The sequence below is a fragment of the Emys orbicularis genome, chromosome 2, assembly GCF_028017835.1.
Source record: "Emys orbicularis isolate rEmyOrb1 chromosome 2, rEmyOrb1.hap1, whole genome shotgun sequence".
NCBI lineage: Eukaryota > Metazoa > Chordata > Testudines > Emydidae > Emys > Emys orbicularis.
In genome coordinates this window covers 178,908,855-178,925,203 of record NC_088684.1, presented here as the reverse complement: position 1 = coordinate 178,925,203, position 16,349 = coordinate 178,908,855, and the positions used below count along the sequence as shown (strand labels likewise).

Sequence of the window (16,349 nt, the reverse complement as noted above, 5' to 3'; positions counted from 1 at the left end):
GAATATGGGGGTGGGATTCATGATGTCGTACTGAGATTCAGCAGTAGCTGTTTCATTAAAGATAGTTTGGCGCTCTAAGTCCCATCTGTCTCTCCTAAATTATCTAATTTTGCTCTGCCTTGTCACAGAATAGTCACATTCCTGTTCCTTTTGGACAAAGAAAGTTGGAGTAAAATTAGCATACCGTAGCTGAAAAGGTGGAAAAACAGGGAAAAAAAGACAGTTAATTGTTCTTCTTACAGGTTGCTCAACCTGCCACCAGTGAGCCTACCTGCTTTTCTTGTTCTCAGGAGTCAAACTGTCAATTCCAGTAGTTTCATAGGGTCTGAGGAATCTTGTAGGTTCTAGTCCTTGTTTTTCCACTAATTTATTATGTAACCTTGCTTATGCTACTTCGGCCCACATTTTCAATGGTGTTTAAGCTTAAATGGTGCTCAGCATTGCAATGCCGGTTTCATTTTCAAAAGTGATTTAGGCACTTAGCCTAATTAGTGCCTCTACCACTTTTGAAAATGAGACTTAAGCTCCTAAATCAGTTAGGTGTGGCAATGCTCAGTGCTGCAATGCCTAAATTCCTTTAAAAATCTGGGTGTTCGTCTGTGTCAGTTTTCCAGTTTGTAAAATGGGGATCTTGTGAGACTATTTTGTAACTAATGCTTGGGAGGCAGTGTTGTCTAGTGTTTAGAACATGAGTAGCTGTCAGGAGATCTGGCTTTAGGCCCAGTACAGCCACTGGCACATTGTAACCCTAGATAAGTAACTTAACTTCTCTGTGCTTCAGTTCATTCCATCTTTGACATGAGGATAACAACACTCACCTTTGCAAAGTGCCTTGAAATCTTTGAATGAAATAGGAATATTTCGTATTTTCTCCAGAGACTGTGGCTAATGTTTCAACTGGGGATAATATCAAATCTCTCTTTCTAGAAAACCAACTTGTGCAGGGTGGACTGCAGATATTAGTCTCCCTGCTTAAGAGGGCTTGTTTGAATTACAGAATGGTTGAGGGGCAGTGGTCGTCTTGAAAGAAAAGAATGCATACTGTTAGAACACAGGTTTGTAAAGAAAGTGCTGCTGCTGTTTGGAGACTCCTAGGATGGAAACCGGTGCTGAGCAGCTACTCTTTAATTGTTTGCCTTGATTTTCTGAACTAATGTGAGGCCTCTAGGGTGTTTCTGAGGTAGAATTCTAGTCCCCTCTTCTCCTAGGAGCAGAGAAATCTTTCTTTTGAGGCTGAACATATCACAGATGGTCTGTGTCACAGTATAATCTTATCAGGGGAGTGAAGTCTTCTTTCTGTAGTATCCAGAACCTGGTGTCTAGATGGAGGACATCCCTCCACATTAGACAGTTTGGTACTGTTCTCATATGACAGACTTTTTGCAGCTGCTTTTAAGGATGTGCAGGTGACACAGTTACCTTAGAGAGTCCATGATGCGATTTTTTTTCTTTTTCCAGTTTTCCCTCTCCATAACAAGGTGATGGACAAAATAAATACCATAGTAGTTTCTTCCCGTGGTCTGAGAGGGAGGGCCTAGGTTACAGATGTGGTATGCAGTCTATGGTTGCTTTCATTTCCCCCACATATCCTTTCCCAATAAGGGTAGGTGGAGAATGTCTTTCAGTCTTATCTTAAAATGCTGGCATTGACAGCGTAATAAGAGTAGTTCTTCGAGTGCTTGCTCATATCGATTCCAATTAGGTGTGCGCGCGCCGCGTGCTCGATCGTCGGAGAATTTTTACCCTAGCAACACCCAGTGGGTCAGCTGTGGAGCCCCCTGGAGTGGCACCTTCATGGCACTGGATATATACCCCAGCCGACCCAGCGCCCCCTCAGTTCCTTCTTACCGCCCGTTGGACCTGTGGAGCACGGCATTGCTGTCCTCCACTCTCCCTAGCTTTTACTTCCTGGTTTAGATAATTGTTCTAGTTCTTATAGTTATATAGTTAGTGTAGTACAGTAATTTGATAGTTGTAGAATTTAGTTTTGTAAGTAAAGTTAGCGGGCGGGAAGGGGTCCCTCCCCCTTCCTCCCTGCGTGCCGCCCGGGCTCATGCCCAAGGCTCCGGGGTTTAAGCCGTGCTCAGTCTGTTCGAAGCCTATGCCAACGGGAGACCCCCACGACTCTTGTTTAAAGTGCCTTGGGGAGTCTCACCAGGCCGAAAAGTGTAAGATCTGTAAGGCTTTCAGGCCTCCAACCAAAAAGGAGCGGGACTGTAGATTCAAGCAGCTCCTTATGGAGGCGGCCCTCAGCCTGGATCCTCCTTCGGCATGCCAAGTTCTGGCACCGAGTGCCTCGGTGCGCAGTGCTCCTGTGGCAACTTCGAGTACTGCACCGCGGGGAGACTCGGATAGAAACCCACGGCAGCGGTCCTCGCCGGCACCGCATCCAGCGCAAGCACCTCGGCGCCATTCCCTGTCCCCAGGACAGAAGAGACCTCGCAAGCCGGAGGGGGCTGCCTCCCAACAACAGGCGCTGGCACCCCCTTTGCCAACCTCGGGCTCGCGTCTGGCACCGGAGCGACCGAGGGTACAGGGCCCAATATCGGCACAGTTGACTCCGGCACTGAGGGAAGAGCCATTGACTCCGGCGTGTACTGGCTCCCCGACCCACGCCGTGGTTGAGTCCCGACTTCCATTGACGCTGGAGACGTTTGCAACGGCAAGGGACCTCATTGCCCTTACAGAACCGGCACCGGCTCAGGCTATGGCACTGCATCCCACCCGTGCGGTGCAGTCTAGGGGCAAGCCAGCCCTAATACATCCACCATCTCCGAGCGTGGACAGTCGGCACCGCTCCCAATTTCGGAGCAGGTCCCCACGCCGCTCGCAGTCCTGGCACCGCTCTCTATTACGGCACCGTTCCGCCTCACGGCACCGCTCCGGACCTCGGTACCGTTCGGACTCCCGATGCCACTCCCAGCACCGGTCAGAGCGCCGATCCCATTCGAGAAGCTGCTCCCGGCACCGCTCCCGCAGGCGGTCTTCATCGTGATCCAGGTCTGGATCCCGGTACCGGTATGACCATCGGCACCGTTCTAGATCCCGGTACCACTCTCTGGCACCGTGCCGGCACCGCTCTCCTGTGGCCCGGCACCATTCCCACCAGAGTCGACACAGGCATGCTCTGCACCGCCCTGGCCCTCGCGCTCCGCCTCACGCTCCTCACAGTCGGATGACGCGTCCCGCTTAGCCTATCCCGCACCGGGCCAAGCAGAGGGTAACCTGGGTCAATGGCAGGACGAAGCCCAAGACCCTACCCAGGAGCCTGCACAATGGTCCTTCTGGACCCCATGGGCGTACCACCAAGCCCAAGGGGTTCCATGCGCAGCCTCTCGCTCAGCCCATTCAGAGCCCTGAGTACCGGAGGCCACCATCAGTCATCCCCCTCCGGGGGGTATGGAGCACCTGCACCCACCCCAATGCAGGCCCCAGACCCCGACACAGCGGATCAAGGACATCAGGACCCCTCGCAACTGGACCTGCCACAGGATCCATTAGCCCCTGTAGCATCTTCCTCATCTTCTCCAGATAAGGCGGTGGCGGGGACAACTACCTCGGGTCCCCCTCCGATAGACCTATGTGCTCACCAAGACCTTTTACGTAGGGTGGCACGTAATATGGACCTCCAAGCGGAGAGGAGAGTGGAGTTGGAGGACCCAGTGGTGGACATCCTTTCAGCTGACGCCCCATCCCGGGTAGTATTGCCCATCATCCGCACTATACAGGCCAACGCCAAGACAATATGGCAGACCCCTGCCTCTATCCCACCTATGGCCAGAGGAGTAGAGAGAAAATACTTCGTTCCCTCTAAAGAGTATGACTACCTGTATAGTCACCCTCAGCCATGTTCACTGGTGGCATCCTCAGTGAACGCAAGGGAAAGGCATGGTCAACAGGTTGCAGCACCCAAATCTAAAGTCGCCAAGCGTTTCAATTTGTTTGGACGCAAAATTTACTCAGTGGGGGGCCTTCAGCTCAGAGTCGCAAACCAACAAGCGCTCTTGAGCCATTATGATTATAACTCGTGGAATTCCATGGGAAAATTTAAGGAGTTGATTCCGCGAGAGTCCAGGGATGAGTTTGGGGCTTTAGTGGAAGAGGGCAAAAAGGTGGCTAGGACTTCCTTGCAGGCCTCCCTTGATGTAGCTGACTCTGCAGCTAGGACCCTGACGTTGGGAATAGCTCTGCGACGCATCTCCTGGCTTCAGGTATCTGGCTTACTGCCAGAACTGCAGCAGACCCTGCAGGATCTACCATTTGATGGGCAGGGCCTGTTCTCGGATAAAATGGACTCTAGATTACAGAGCCTAAAAGACTCCAGAACCATCATGCGCTCCTTGGGGATGCATGTCCCGGGTACCCAGTGCAAGCCCTTTAAACCACAGCCTCAAAGGTTCTACCCTCCCTCCCTCCCCCCCCCCCCCCCCCCCCCCCCCCGGTCCAAGGCAGGACTTTTACAGAAGACATGGACGAGGTGGCAGAAAGAGATCCACCGGCCACCAACCCGGTCAGAACCAAGGCCCTCCTAAACCATTGTCGGGGCCTAGGCAAAATTTTTGAAGGTGCGCCCGAGGACGGTGTACCAGTCACCATCCAGAATCCTTTCCCTCCATTTCGAGATCGTCTCTCCCATTTCCACCATGCTCGGTCCCTTATAACTTCAGACCGATGGGTTCTTCGCACGGTGGAAAGGGGATATATTCTCCAATTCCCCCCCCCCTTCCCATCCTCCCTCCCTGTCCCTCTTCAGGGACCCCTCTAACAAGCAACTCCTTATACAGGAGGTCTTAACGCTCCTGTCCATGGGAGCGATCGAGGAGGTTCCATCAGAACTAAGGGGCAGGGGGTTCTACTCCCGCTACTTCCTAATCCCCAAGGCAAAAGGGGGGCTTCGACCCATATTAGATCTGCGCGGACTCAACAAATTCATGGTAAAGTTGAAGTTCCGCATGGTCTCATTGGGGACCATTATCCCTTCCCTGGATCCTGGAGACTGGTACGCCGCCCTCGACATGAAGGACACGTACTTTCACATAGCAATTTACCCTCCGCACAGGCGTTTCCTTCGCTTTGTGGTAAATCATGAACACTAACAATTTGCTGTCCTGCCCTTTGGGCTGTCCACGGCTCCAAGAGTGTTCACCAAATGTATGGCCGTCGTGGCAGCCTACCTTTGTCGACAACGGATTCAGGTCTTTCCGTATCTAGACGACTGGCTCATTCGGGGCCACACCAGGGAAGAAGTGCGATCCCATGTCCGGCTCACCCTAGGCACGTTCCGCAAGCTGGGCATCCTGCTCAACAGTGAAAAGTCAACTCTGGAACCAACCCAGAGAATAGAGTTTATCGGGGCAGTCTTAGACTCCAGACTCGCCCGCGTTCTCCTGCCAGACACTCATTTTCAGGCTATGGCAAACATCATCCGCAGCCTCCAAACTTCCCGACTTCCACGATAAAGACTTGCCTCGGCCTTCTGGGGCACATGGTGTCGTGCACTTACGTAACCAGGCATGCCAGACTTCGGCTCCGCCCGCTTCAGGCCTGGGTATCAACGGTATATTGTCCAAGTCGGGACAGCCTGAACATGGTGGTCATGGTTCCGGAATCGGTCTTGACCTCCCTCAGCTGGTGGCTGAGCCACATGTCGGTGTGCGAAGGGGTACCATTTCACACCCCACAACCTTTCTTATACCTTGTCACAGACGCATCATCTCTGGGCTGGGGCGCCTACCTCAGGGAACACCAGACGCAGGGCCTTTGGACCGCATCCGAACTAACTCTGCACATCAATGTACGAGAGCTGATGGCAGTACGCCTAGCGTGTCAGGTGTTTTGCGGTTTCCTACATGGCCGTTGTGTGGCAGTCCTCACAGACAACACCACGGCCATGTTCTACATCAACAAGCAAGGGAGAGCCCAGTCATCCCCCCGTATGCCAGGAGGCCGTTCGTCTGTGGGAGTTCTGCATAGTCCACTCGATACATCTGGTGGCGTTGTTTCTCCCGGGGGTACAAAACACGCTGGCAGACCACCTCAGCAGATCTTTCCGGCCTCACGAGTGGTCCATTTGCCCAGACGTCATCCACTCCATTTTCCTGAGGTGGGGGTTTCCCCAGGTCGACCTATTCGCCTCCCGCAACAATCGGAAGTGCCAGGTATTCTGTTCTCTCCAGGGATGTTCTCCGGGATCCCTATTGGATGCTTTCCTACTCCCATGGAAAGACCAGCTATTCTGTGCGTTCCCTCCATTCCCACTAGTCCACAAGGTCTTTCTCAAGTTATGCAGGGACGAGACACGCATGATTCTGGTTGCTCCAGCATGGCCCAGGCAGCACTGGTATACCACACTCCTGGAGCTATCGGTAGAGCCTCCGATCACACTCCTCTTGTGGCCGAACCTGATATCACAAGACCACGGTCACCTCTGTCATCCCGACCTGCAGTCCCTCCACCTTACAGCGTGGATGCTGCATGGCTAACTTGATCGGAGTTACTCTGCTCACAATCTGTGCAGCAAGTTCTGTTGGGCAGTAGGAAACCCTCCACTCAGGCCACGTACCTGGCCAAATGGAAGCGATTCTCCTGTTGGTGCGGGCAGCGCGCCACGCCTCCATTACAGGCGTCAATACCTTTCATCCTAGACAATCTCCTATCCCTGAAGCAGCAGGGCCTGGCGACATCATCTATCAGGGTGCACCTGGCAGCCATCTTGGTGTTCCATCCGGGAGAACGTGCTTCCTCTGTCTTCTCCAACCTGATCGTTGTTAGATTTCTGAAGGGTCTAGATCGTCTCTACCCACAAGTACGACAACCGGTTCCAGCATGGGACCTAAACCTGGTCCTTTCTAGACTCACGGGGCCCCCCTTTGAGCCGATGGCCACCTGTTCACTCCTTTATCTATCTTGGAAGACAGCCTTCCTTGTAGCCATCACTTCAGTGAGACGCGTATCTGAAATCAGAGCCCTCATGTCTGAACCACCGTATACAGTTTTCCACAAAGACAAAGGTGCAGCTTCGCCCCCACCTTGCCTTCCTTCCCAAGGTGGTATCTACCTTTCATGTTAACCAGGACATTTTCCTCCCAGTCTTTTATCCAAAGCCCCATGCCACGTGGCAGGATCAACACATGCACTCCCTTGACGTTCATAGGGCCCTCGCATTCTATATCGAGTGTACGAAGCCGTTTAGGAAAACGACTCAGCTCTTTGTTGCAGTGGCTGACCGGATGAAAGGCCTACCGGTCTCCTCGCAACGCATCTCCTCGTGGATCACGTCTTGTACCCATGCTTGTTACGACTTGGCAGGTGTCCCGACCCCGCGCCTCACAGCTCACTCCACGAGGGCCCAAGCCTTGTCGGCCGCTTTCCTGACTCATGTTTCGATTCAAGAGAGTTGTAGAGCTGCTGTTTGGTCATCTGTACATACCTTTGCAGCTCACTACGCATTAGTTCAGCAGTCTAGAGACGCCGCCGCATTTGGTTCAGTGGTTCTGCACTCAGCGAGGTCTCACTCCGACCCCACCGTCTAGGTAAGGCTTGGGAGTCACCTAATTGGAATCAATACGAGCAAGCCCTCAAAGAAGAAAAGACGGTTACTCACCTTTGTAACTGTTGTTCTTCGAGATGTGTTGCTCATATCCATTCCAAACCCGCCCTCCTTCCCCACTGTCGGAGTAGCCGGCAAGAAGGAACTGAGGGGGCGCTTGGTCGGCTGGGGTATATATCCAGTGCCATGAAGGCGCCACCCAGGGGGCTCCACAGCCGACCCACCAGGTGTTGCTAGGGTAAAAATTCTCCGACGATCGTGCACACAGCGCGCGCACACCTAATTGGAATAGATATGAGCAACACATCTCGAAGAACAACAGTTACAAAGGTGAGTAACTCTCTTTTAACCTCATGTAAGTTTCCCCTTCTGGGAGCGGCAGGGAGCCTGCCTTAGCCCCACTGAACCACCAACCGGGAGCCTCCCGAGGTAAGTGCTGCTCGGCACCCCAACCCTGAGCCCCCTCCCGGAGGCAGCACCCCATGCCCCCTCCTAAACCCCAACACTTTGCCCCAGCCCGGAGCCCCCTCCTGCACCCAAACTCCCTCCCAGAGCCTGCACCCCCCCCGCACCCCACCACTTTGTCCCAGCCTGGAGCCCCCTCCTGTACCCAAACTCCCTCCCAAAGCGTACACCTTTCATCCCCTCCTGCAGCCCAACCCCCTGGCCTAGGCTCAGTTTAGAGCCCCCTCCCAGACTCCAAACCCCTCGGCCCTAGCCCTGAGCCCTCACCCCCTCACGAACCCCAACCCCCCGCCCCAGCCCGGTGAAAGTGAGTGAGGGTGTGGGAGAGTAAGCGACGGAGAGAGGGGAAGATGGAGTGAGTGGGGCGGGGCTTCGGGGAAGGGGCATGGTAGATCCTGGGTCGCACTTAAATTCAGAAAGTGAACTTATGCGTAAAAAGGTTGGAGACCACTGCTGTTCAGGCTCCTCTTTTACCAAAAGGTTCCTCAGTTCCTAATAAATCTAAATCCTTTTCCCCAACACCATTGTTTCATCCATTCATTAAGACCCTGCACCCCTGCTTGTCTAAATGGCCCTGCACATGGAACTGGAAGTATTTCAAAGAATACTACGATGGAGGTCCTGGACTTTAATCTCTTACCTATCAGCTCTAATTTGGCCTCCAGGAACTCTGTCCTACCTTTCTCTATGTAATTGGTTCCTACATCTACCATGACCACCTGCTCTTCCCCAGCACTGTACAAAAGTCTGTCTATATGTCTTCTGAGGCTCACAACCTTCCCACCCAGAAAGCAATTCACCATGCCATTCTCCCAGTCATCACTAACCCAACTATCTATATTTCTAATAATCAGATCCCCCGTTACTATTACCTGTCTCTTTCTAGTAACTGGGGTCCCCGCCCTTGGAGGGGTAGCATCAGTATGAGATGATGATATGACATCATCTAGAAGGATGGTTTCCCTCTGCTCCAGCTTTATGTTCTCCTTCTCTGAGACTTTCATTCTCACCAACAGCACAAAGGTTGTCAGACTGGGAGTGGAACTGCTCTACTGTGTCCCTGGAAGTCTTGTCTCCCTTAGCTCCTCCAGTTCAGTCTCAAGAGCCTGTATTCAGTCTCTGAGGGCCATGAGATGTTTGCACCGAATGAACACACATGCCATCTGCCTGCAAGGCAGGTAATCATACGTGCTACCTTCAGTGCAATAAACTGGATGGCCCCCAGTTTGCTGCTGGAATGCTGCCTGCATTATTTTTACTCTTCTTTGTTTTTTTGGGGAGGTGATTGGCCTATCTCCCTCTCACACACCCTTTCTAAACTCCTCTGTTTGCTGCTCCTGTTCGCTAGCTCCTCTGATTGTATAGGAGCTGGCTGTTACTCAAACTCTGTATATGTATTTTCAAAAGCACCTAAGTCCCATTGACTCTCATCTATATGCTCAATGTTCCTGAGAGCATTCTACATGATCAATTTTCATGAAATCCCTAGGGAAGCCCCTTGAGATAAAATCCTGGATCTGTTACTTCAAGTAACAGTTACTTCACTGCCACTTGAATCCCTATCTTCATTATCAATGTTTTATCTATCAGAGTAGCCTTTTTAATCGCTATCACTTGTCCAGATGGATTGTCTGAACTAGTTTCATTGTATGTGTAATCATAATACAGTAATTCCTCCCACTGATAAAAATGGTCCTTTGGCCTTTAGGAAGGTAACTAAAAAGTACAAATACAAAACGAGATTAAAATCAGGTATTTAAATCAAGGTTTGCTATTTGCACATTTAAATCATGATTAAAATCAGTTATTTAAATTGCTTTGTCTTAAATCAATCCACTCTACTTTTTAACTGCCTTTTAACATGTTATAGCAGCTAGAAAGAGAGCCCGCACCATCTAACTAGTCAGCTGTCTGTGGACCACTAGTCCAGAGACCATAGTTTAGGAACCATTTATGTAATGTGTGTTCTTTTATACTACACTAATCTCTACAATTTGAGCACCTCACAAAAAAATATTAGAAGTACATGCTCCAGACTGCTGTGAACAGAAGTTACAACTCCATTAATGTATGTTCAGATTGCCTTAGTCACAAAATCAGTTTCTGTGCCATTGTAAGCATAACTCAACAAAACTTTAGATGTGGCAGCAGATGTTATACACAAGATCACCTGATGGTTTTGAGATACCCCTGAGAGAGGACCACATGCAATAAAACTTACACCATAGCAAGGCTCTTGTGGCATCTTTAACTTGGCATGTATCTGTAGCTGCTTTGTGTGTTCTACCTTGAACTTTAATACAGTAACTCCTCACTTAAAGTCGTCCTGGTTAACGTTGTTTCGATGTTAAGTTGCTGATCAATTAGGGAACATGCTCGTTTAAAGTTGTGAAATGCTCCCTTCTAAGGTCGTTTGGCAGCCTCCTGTTTTGTCCACTGCTTGCAGGAAGAGCAGCTTGTTGCAGCTAGTTGGTGGGTGGTTGGAACCAGGGTGGACCAGCAGCCCTCCCTATCAGTTCCCCACTCCCCTAAGTTCCCTGTGCAGCAGCTGCCTGCAGTTCAGCTGTGTCCCTCCCCCCATTGCCATGTGCTGCTCCTGCCCTCTGCCTTGGAGCTGCTCCCAGAGACTCCTGCTTGCTGTATGGGAGGAGGGGGGAAGAGGAGGGCTAATATCAGAGTGTCTCCCCCTCCCCCCTGCTCCTGCACCCTGCTTACCCCATCTTCCATGGGGGGGGGGGGAGAGGAGACACTACGGAGGGAGCTTCTAGGCAGTAGCTGCGGTCTCAGGAGGTCTCAGCAAGCTGATATAATTAACAGGGCAGGGTACTTAAGCCTGGGGTTCAGCTACTTAAAGGGGAAATGCGCATTTTTTTCTCTCACACACAGGGTGTGTGTCTCTGTCTGCCCTCCCTCCTTTCCTGTTGCCTCCTAGAGTGTGAGAGTTAACCCTTGAGGGCTCAGTCAATTGCTAGTTCATTTAGCAGTGAGGTGTTCCATGGAAAATATCCCACCCTCTAACTCCTCCACCTCAACCAAGCTTCACAATCATCATCACTGTGTACCAGTATTAAATTGTTTGTTTAAAACTTCTACTCTGACTGTGTGTGTGTGTGTGTGTATATATATATATATATATATATATATATATATAGTGTCTTTGGTGAAAAAAATTTCCCTGGAACCTAACTCCCCCCATTTACATTAATTCTTATGGGGAAATTGGATTCGCTTAACATCGTTTTGTTTAAAGTCGCATTTTTCAGGAACATAACTACAACGTTAAGTGAGGAGTTCCTGTATAGGATTACTTCACTGTTTTACAGTAATGTAATCTATGTGGAACTACACCTGAAACACTCAAACTCCTTCTACTGCAAAATATAGTTGCCTAATTACTCAGTTTTTCATGCCAGTAGTATACCCCTGCAGTTGTAAAAGTGGATTGGTCTTAGTGTTGTCTGTGTGGCATAGCCAGTTAATTGCAACAGAGATTTCAGTCCCCTGGAAGTTTTGTTCTGATTGATCAGTAGAAAGGCTACATTTTAGTCACGGGTATTTTTAGTAAAAGTCATGGACAGGTCACGGGCAGTAAACAAAAATTCACGGCCCATGGCCATGACTTTTACTATGAACTCCTGCGTAAAATTTGGGGGGGTGGCCCGGGGGACACCATGGGTGCTTGGGGGGGTGGCCCAAGGGGTGCCGCGGGTGCTTGGAAGGAGGGGCGGCCTGAGGGGGCGTCACGGGTGCTCGGGGGAGGGGGGGGGATGTGGCCCGGGAGGTGCTATGGGTGCTGGGGGGAGGGGTGGCAGGGCTGGGGCAGGCTCCCTACCTGGCTCCTGGGAAGTGGCAACCTCCCGCTCCTAGCTCTATGTGCTGCTTCCGCTCCACCCCAAGCCCCAGTTCTGTAGCCCCCATTGGCTGGGAACTGCAGTGCCCTGTACCCCAGCCCTGAGACCCCACAACACCCAAAGTCCTGCTGCTGGGAGGTGGTGGGGCCGAGACTGCCCCAGCAGTGGCCAGTGCACCTGGCTTGGGGGCTGCCTGAGCTGCTCAGACGGCCCCCGGGCCAGACGCACTGCCTGCTGCAGAAGTCACAGAATCCATGACCTCTGTGACAAACATGGAGCCTTAATCAGTAGCCATGCATTTTGTCTTACTGTTTAAATCTTACAGATTTCTTTTCTCTATCTCACTTTTTTCAATTGATATTTTTTAATGAAGTTTTCAGTGAAACTGTCAGTATCATGGATTTATTCTTAAGATGACTGTTTCCATAGCTCCACATTCCTGAAGATTGTTCATGCAAAAGATCCACAGAAACAACTGCTATATAATTATTAAATACTAAAATAGCATGTAGCAGGCAGCTAACCCTGTGATTAACTGTGGATGGGTGTTTACCCCATGTGACTTTCCTATGAACTGGTTGTCTGTCTAAGTAAGAATCCATTTTATTTACTCTTACAATTTTGAATTATGTCACACAATGTATGTCATATTTCCTTGATAAAGTAATTGGTATATATTGGTGAAATGTGTCTTTTTAATAGCTCTAGACATTCAGTACAGACTATTTGAGTGTGGCGGGGGCTTCCATGCAGATGGATCTTAAACAAAGCAATCAACATCCCTACACATCAGTAGTTGGCAGCCTTTCAGAAGTGGTGTGCCAAGTCTTCATTTATTCACTGTAATTTAAGGAATACATTTTAATGTTTTTAGAAGGTCTCTCTCTCTCGGTCATTATTATATAACTAAACTATTGTTGTATGTAAAGCAAATAAGGTTTTTAAAATGTTTAAGAAGCTTCATTTAAAATTAAATTAAAATGCAGAATCTTATCAGTTTAATGTGATGCTTTTCCTTGCTGAGTTTTCCAATGTCTGGCCCGTATTTGGATACTTTAAGCTGCACACAGGCTTCTGAGTGATCAGTTGTTAACTGGCTCTGAAAGGGACAGAGGACAGATTTCATGTGTGAAAATACCTGTACACACAGGTACGTGGATCCAAATGCTGAAAGCATTGCAAATGCAATTTTATTCAAACAGTTAAATTTTACTGGCATGGACGTCTAGCAGGTCAGAATAGAGGCCGCATGATCTCTCTCGGGAGCTTCAAGTGCACTCCGCAGATCTCCAAACTTTGCCCACAGTTCTGAGCTATTTAACTGAATGAGCTGTATTTCGAAATCTTCAACTCCCATCCACTGAAATACAGACAAATCCAAGTTGTTTTCGTTGAACTTTTCAGGTTTAATTAGAAAAGAAAGCATTGGGCCAAATCGCTGGAAATCTTGAAATCTGTCAGAAAATTCTGATTTCAGTTCTTGCATGTACATTCCAATCTCATCGACACCGACAGTGTAATGTGTCAATAGCTCTTTTTTATGTGTTGGAAGTAGCAGAAAGTCAAAGTTTGAATACCCCGAGAAAAAACTGCTAGTTTTACAACAAATACCTTCCAGACTTCATAAAGATCCAGAACCATTTGCCCTGCACTCTGGAGACAGAGGTTGAGTTCGTTTAGGTGAGCGGTGATGTCAGTTAGAAACATGAGCTTATGCAGCCATTTGTCATCATCCAGTTCGGGGTAGTTTTGTCCTTTTTCTGATTAAAAAGGCCTTGATTGCATCAAAACGGTTTACAAAGCGCACCGAAATCTTGCCATGACATAGCCACCAAATGTTGCTGTGAAGTGAAATGTCGTTATAAGCATTGTCCATCTCTTCTAGCAGTGCTTGAAACTGTCTGTGAGTCAAAGCAGATCGAGCAACAAGGAAATTCACAACTTGTACCACTGTATTCACCACATTATTAAGCTCTGAATTAGAAATTTTAGCACACAGGTTTTCTTGATGGATGATACAGTAAAATTTGACTGTCGGGCGGCCAATTTGATCTTCAAGTAACTTTACAGTTCCCTTCTGTTTTCCGACCATGGCAGGTGCACCATCTGTTGTCACACAAAATATTTTTCTGATGTTAACTCCTTGTTCTTCAAAATGGTTTACAAAACTTTCCACTATATCTTCCCCCTTTGTTGTGCCATGCAGGGGTTTTAGGCAACAAAGTTCCTCTTGGATTTCATCGGAAGCACAATATCTTGCAACAACTGCCAAACGTGGAACATCGTTTATATCCACGCTCTCATCAACTGCAACGCTAAACACTGCTGTGTCTTTTAATTCAGTTGTCTGCTTTTTGTTAATGTTTTCTGCCATTTCGCTTACGTGTCTCTCAGCTGTTTTGGCAGAGATAGGCAGTTCTTTTATTCTATATACGATCGCATTTTTATTTGGCAAATCATTGAACAAAACCTCCGATCTTCTGAGAAAAACTTTTTATATATTCCCAACCTGTAAACATCTTTCCATTTTTTGCAATGCACTGTGCAATCTTGTAACTTCCTTCTGTAGCTTGATTTTTACTTAAGCATTTAAAAACACTGCTTTGCTTCTCATATCCTGTTACTGCCTTTTTGATCGATTCCGTCTTGTCTGCTTCGTCAAGAAAGGTTTTCTCATGCTTCGTTTGAAAATGTCGTCGAACATTTGATGTGTGACAAACTTTCACAACAGAAAGCACAAACAGCACGGTCCTTCTTTTGAATAAATCCAAATGTGTCTGTCCAAGAAGGCTGAAATGAACGGACATCTAACTTTGCTTTCTTAGGAGCTAACATTTTGTCAAATGTATCTCTCAACTCACAGTGGGGAAAAAAGAAATTGCGACAGACAGCATGCACAACGTCAAACACAGTGCGCTGTTCCTAGTGGCGTGATAGTGATGTAAGCAGCAAATCAGGACTTAAAAATACCCCAGTGGTGCTGGAACAATTTTTAAGGTGGGGATGCTGAGCTGCGTCCCCTCTTGCCCCTGTCTGCACCTCTCACTGCCCCAGGCTGGGGCCAGTGGGCCACAGCTGGGGGCGGCTGCAGAGTGCCAGGCCGAGGCCAGGAGCAGAGCCCTGGGCTGACAGCCGGGACCCCAGGCCAGCAGCGGAACCACCCGGACTGGTGGCCGGGACCCGGGGCCGGCAGTGGGCTGAGTGGGGCCAGCGGATGGAACCCCGGCTGGCAGGGGCCGGTGGATAGAACCCCAGGCCGCCAGCGGGCTGAGCGGGGCCGACGGCCGGGACCCCGGCTGGCAAGGGGCCGGCAGCTGGTACCCCAGGCTGGCAGCGGAGCCCCCGGGACTGGCGGCCGGGACCCTGGCTGGCAGGGGGCCGGCGAATGGAACCCCAGGCCGGCAGCAGAGCCCCAAGGCCGGTGGACAGGACCTGGGCAGTGTGAGTGCCACTGAAAATCAGCTCGCATGCCGCAGGTTGCTGACCCCTGCTATACATGTTGTGTGAAAGGGCGAGTGAGGGAACTAAGAGAGGGAGAAAATGAAAAGGCAGCTGAGGGAATGGAGAGGGAAAAGCAACACTTTTTAAAAACTGTTAATCTCTCCCCAAACTGCCTTTTCTGTCATAGTTTGTGGACCTCCAGCCATTTTTAACTCTGTTGTAAATTGAAATGGCAGCCAAGACCATAGGAATGGAAGAAGGTTTCCAAGGAATCTTCTAAAAGATATATATGTGCATATTAGGGTTTTTTATTAGTCTGTTTTCTGTTCTACCTCTACTAGCAACTTGTTTCCTAGAGGAAGGCTATAATGCATGAATATCCTGAAACTTGTTTTAATTTTTTTCCTAAGAAATTAATGGTAGCAGATTTTAGGACCCTGCATCAGGATCCAGGGCTCATATGATCTGTACTGCTACAGGTCCACCATCTCCCCTCCACCCAAAAAGCTGCTGCAGCTGAGGCAGTCCTTTGTTATGGTGTTTAGCTTTGTTGGACAAAACCTTGAATGATAAACTGCATGCGGAGAGACAGGGGAAGAGATAAATTGTGTAAATTAGAAAAGAGAATTGTATTAAGGTATTTTGTGGGGAAAAGTGGGAGAAGAAAGAAACAGGAAAAAATGGGGTTGGGGAGAAATATAGAGAATATGGTGTGGGAAAAGCAGTTATATAAGGGGTCTGTGGTGGGGCAAAAGAAAAATAGGAGACTGTTATTGAACATAATTCAGAAAAAGATGCATCAAAATCTATTGCAAAAAAGGAAAAAGAGAGGAGTGAAGCCAGGAAGGGACTGAAGGTTTAACAAAGGCAAGAGAAATTTAATAGGTTACATTCCTTTTAATTTAAATAATTGATTGAAAATATACTATTAAATAAAGTCTACAATAAACGGCACACATCTGATTTCCATAACATGTAGGAGACATGGCATTAAAAGAAAAGAGGAATGTTTATTTTTTAGTTATTTTCCCTCTTAGCTACTT

The 16,349-nt window shown here is 49.0% G+C and overlaps 1 protein-coding gene across 1 annotated transcript in view; it reads left to right on the top strand.

Moving 5' to 3' along the window:
* RECK (reversion inducing cysteine rich protein with kazal motifs) overlaps positions 1-16,349 on the top strand; it is a 131,694-nt gene that overhangs the window by 12,040 nt on the left and 103,305 nt on the right. The window lies entirely within an intron of this gene.